Consider the following 4,204-nt stretch of genomic DNA (forward strand, 5'->3'; position numbering starts at 1 on the left):
TTTTTAGTAGAGACGGGGTTTCACCATGTTGACCAGGATGGTCTCGATCTCTTGACCTCGTGATCCACCCGCCTCGGCCTCCCAAAGTGCTGGGATTATAGGCGTGAGCCACCGTGCCCGGCCTGAATATTGGATCTTTAAAAAGGTGCTAAGGGGCTGGATGTGGTGATTCATGCCTTTAATTCCAGCACTTCAGGAGGCCAAAGTAGGAGGATTGCTTGAAGCCAGGAGTTTGAGACTGGCCTGGGCAACATAGTGAGACCTGTCCCTTAAAAAAAAAAAATCTTTTTTTTTTAATTAGCTGGGCATGGTGATGTGCACCTGTAGTTCCAGCTACTCAAGAGGCTGAGGCAGGAGGATCACTTGAACCTGGGAGATAAGGCATCAGTGAGCTATGATCATGGCACTGCGCTCCAGGCTGGACAACAGAGCAATACCCTGTCTCAGATAAATAACCAGCACTTTGGGAGTCCCAGGCAGGAGGATTGCTTGAACCCAGGAGTTTGGGACAAACCTAAGCAATATAGCGAGACCTCATCTCTATAAAAATAAAGAAAGAAAAGAAAAATAAAAGAGTGTTAAGGTAAAACGAAGTTATATGGTAAGCCCTAATCCAATCTGATTGGTGGGGTTGTTTTTTGTTTTTTGGTTTTGTGAGACAGTCTTACTCTGTCACCCAAGCTGGAGTGCAATAGTGTGATTGTGACTCACTGTAGCCTCCACCTCCTGGGTTCAAGCAATTCTCATTCCTCAGGCTTCTGAGTAGCTGGGACTACAGGCATGTGCCATCACACCTGGCTAAATTTTGCGTTTTTGATAGAGATGGGATTTCATCACGTTGGCCAGGTTGGTCCTGAACTCCTGACCCCAAATGGTCTAACCACAGGCGTGAGCCACCATGCCCAGCCTCTAAGGGCCTTTATTGAAGGAAGCTACTTGTTACTGGAGCTCAGAGGACAGAGGGCAGAGCAGAGGCAGGTGGAGGCAGCAGCAGGAAGCTTCCAGACCTGCCCCTGCCCCTTTACCAAGCCACTCAGAAGTAGCCCTGCTGTACTGTGTGTCAGTTAGACCTCTATGGACCTGTGTAGGTATCATGTCATTTACAGTTGCTCTTTTTTTTCTGAGTTTTGGGTAGTCATTTACAGTTTTTTGGAGCCAGCCAGTAAGACACACAGAAACTCAAAGTACTTTTTCAATTTTGTCACCCAGCACAGAAGGCTTCTGCAACCAAATGTGGGGATTTCTTTCCCACTAATGAGCAAGTAGTCAGTTATGCAGCATACAAATCCAATGCCAATGTCATCCATCTAGAGATAGCGTCAGATCTTGCAGGTGAGGCCCCAAACCATGGAGACATCCCTGTGTTCAGATGCTAATTGCAAGCCCCAGGTCGTCTTGCTCACTCTTCTGACCCACCAGCTATGATCTCAGATTCTTATGACCAGTTCCTTGGATTAAATTATTTGCTAGAGTGGCTTAAAGAACTCAAACAATGCCAGGCGTGGTTTATTTGCTAGAGCAGTTTAAAGAACTCAAACAATGCCACGCCTGTAATCCCAGCACTTTGGGAGGCTGAAGCAGGTGGATCACTTGGGGTTAGGAGTTCAAGACCAGGCTCACCAACTTGGTGAATCCCCATCTCTACTAAAAATACAAAAATTAGCTGGACATGGTGGTGTGTACCTGTAATCCCAGCTACTTGGGAGGCTGAGGCAGGGGAATTGCTTGTACCCAGGAGGTGGAGGTTGCAGTGAGCCGAGATCATACCACTATACTTTGGCCTGGGAGACAGAGCAAGACCCTGTCTCAAAAAAAAAGAAACAAAAACAAAAGCTTATTTACACTTGGTCTTTCTGGTGACCAGCCCCACTGAAGCACCTCGGGGGCTGCTCGTCATCAGTCAGTGCGTGAACATACAAAAAGACATCACTTTGGAGATTCCAGGAATTTTAGGAATTATATACTGGGAGGGCCAAAGACCAAATATATATTTCACAATATGAAAGAGCCCAATTTACATATTTCAGGATTCCCTTCTTGTTACAGCTTAAGATTTTTTAATTTTCCTGACTTTTCTCTTTGGGCAGTAGTTAAGGCTGTCTTGTTCCTTTACTCTGGGGTTTAAATTTGAGATGAAGCTGATGTCACTTTGGGGCCCTTTCCTACAGCTCAGAGTTGGCCAGGCCACAGAGCCGGGACTATGGAATGGCAAGGAGGTGCCTCAGGTGCCAAATATTAGGTTGGTGCATAATTAATTGTGGTTTTGTCATTGCAGTGGCAAAACCACAATTACTTTTGCACTAACATAATATAAGGAGGCACGCAGGCCAGGGGTCAGTGTCAGTGTGGAGTTCTCGGGAAGTGCTGCCGGCCTGGAGGAGGCTGGTGAGTCTGGGTCCCTGCCAGCCTCGTGGGGACTGACCCGACCGCTGTATCTTGCAGGAATTTGTACACTGGGTGTGCAAGAGGCCGCATCATTTTTGGAGTCTGGGGGCACTGCGGTGGCAGAATCGATACAATGGGAGGCGCTAGAGGACCTGGGGTGGACTTGGACGCGGGGTCAGGGAACCTGGCATTTATTCATGCCGGACTGCCCATTCATGCTGCAGGGCATGGGAGCCCAGGGGAGAGTGGCAGCCAGAGGGACGTGCACTGGAGCCAATCAGCGCATGAAGCGGGGCGCTATTTGGTTGAGCCTCTGGTAACCCTTTTCCACCTCAGAGTGGCTGGTGGGGTCTTTGCCACTGCAAGTTCCCAGGTCTGCCCAGGTCCCCGGCATACCCACATCGCCCCGTGAGGCAGATGAGCAGAGCTTGAAGGGCCGCACAGGAGGAACTGGGATTGGCTAGTCCAGAGGTGGGTGGGTGGATAACGGGACCCCGATCCCTGTGGTACTCTGTAGGCGTGTGACTTGCTGCCTGGCACATTTCTTCGAGTACCCACCCCTTCAAGAAGGTAGTCCTGGAGTGGGGCTTCAAACTCCTTTTATTTAGTGGTCAGGGGACTGCAGAGGGGAGCACGCAGGACAAGGCCCCCAACCCCCTATCCCAGCCCTGCATCTTCAGGTCCCTTTCATGGACAATAGGGTCGTAGAAAATGCCAGGGAGGGCTGGGCGCGGTGGCTCTCGCCTGTACCCCCGGCACTTTGGGAGGCCGAGGTGGGCAGATCATGAGGTCAGAGTTCGAGACCAGCCTGACCAACATGGTGAAACCCCGTCTCTACTAAAAATACAAAATTAGCTGGGCATGGTGGCAGGCACCTATAATCCCAGCTACTTGGGAGGCTGAGGCAGGAGAATGGTTTGAATCTGGGAGGCAGAGATTGTGGTGAGCTGAGATCATGCCATTGCACTCTTGCACTTTAGCCTGGGCAACAAGAGCAAAACTTTGTTTCAAAAAAAAGAAAAGAAAACACCAGGGTGCTGGGCATGGACCCCTCGGGCCAGACAAATTGGGAGGGGTCCAAGGAAGCCATAAGAACCTCAAGCCCAGGTTGGGAGATGGACTCTGTGGGAAAAGTGAGCGTCTCTGGGCCTTGTCCTGCCTGGATCCTGGACAGGTGGCTGCCCAGCCTGCAGTCTTGTGTCTAGGCTAATGCTGTAGGCTGGGAAAGACCCCGTCATCCACCCACCACCCAGTCGTCCCCCACAAGACAGAAAGGCCAACCCACATTGGTGCTGTAACACCCCAGGACCGAGTCTCCAGGCCAGCCACAGCCTGGTACTTGACCCTACAGGGTTATAACCCATCCTTTCTGCTTCTCCAGGCCAAAAGCCAAGGAGCCCTCAGTGACCGTGGGATCCACGACACCTCCACTTCACTGTCTCTACACAGCCAGGGCAGCATCAGTACCAGCTCAGACACAAGGTTGGTGTGAAAACCAGCGGGTTGGTGAGCCTGTGGGCCTGCAGATGGGGATGCAGCTGGATCTGGTTGTCCCACCTGCCAGGACCAGCTGCAGTGCTGTGGCCTGCAAAGTGCTGGCAGGTGCTTGGCCCATGTTCCCTGTGATGACACAAACTGAACTCATGTCCCCAAAGTGCTTAGCTCTGATGCTTGGTGCCCAGGGACACTAGTGTCTGTTAACATGGATGAAGTTGGCCGGGCGCGGTGGCTCAAGCCTGTAATCCCAGCACTTTGGGAGGCCGAGGCGGGTGGATCACAAGGTCAAGAGATCGAGACCATCCTGGTCAACATGGTGAAA

At 51.2% G+C, this 4,204-nt stretch overlaps 1 protein-coding gene across 2 annotated transcripts in view; it reads left to right on the plus strand.

Moving 5' to 3' along the window:
- Window positions 1–4,204, plus strand: part of FLYWCH2 (FLYWCH family member 2) — a 32,680-nt gene that overhangs the window by 20,729 nt on the left and 7,747 nt on the right. For both annotated transcript variants that reach the window (XM_037732245.1, XM_017511110.1), the window contains exon 2: window positions 3,767–3,867. The gene's annotated coding sequence lies outside the window, so the exon portion shown is untranslated. The remainder of the gene's footprint in view (window positions 1–3,766; window positions 3,868–4,204) is intronic.

Source organism: Cebus imitator, unplaced genomic scaffold (assembly GCF_001604975.1).
Source record: "Cebus imitator isolate Cc_AM_T3 unplaced genomic scaffold, Cebus_imitator-1.0 Scaffold444, whole genome shotgun sequence".
In the NCBI taxonomy this organism is placed as follows: Eukaryota; Metazoa; Chordata; class Mammalia; order Primates; family Cebidae; genus Cebus; species Cebus imitator.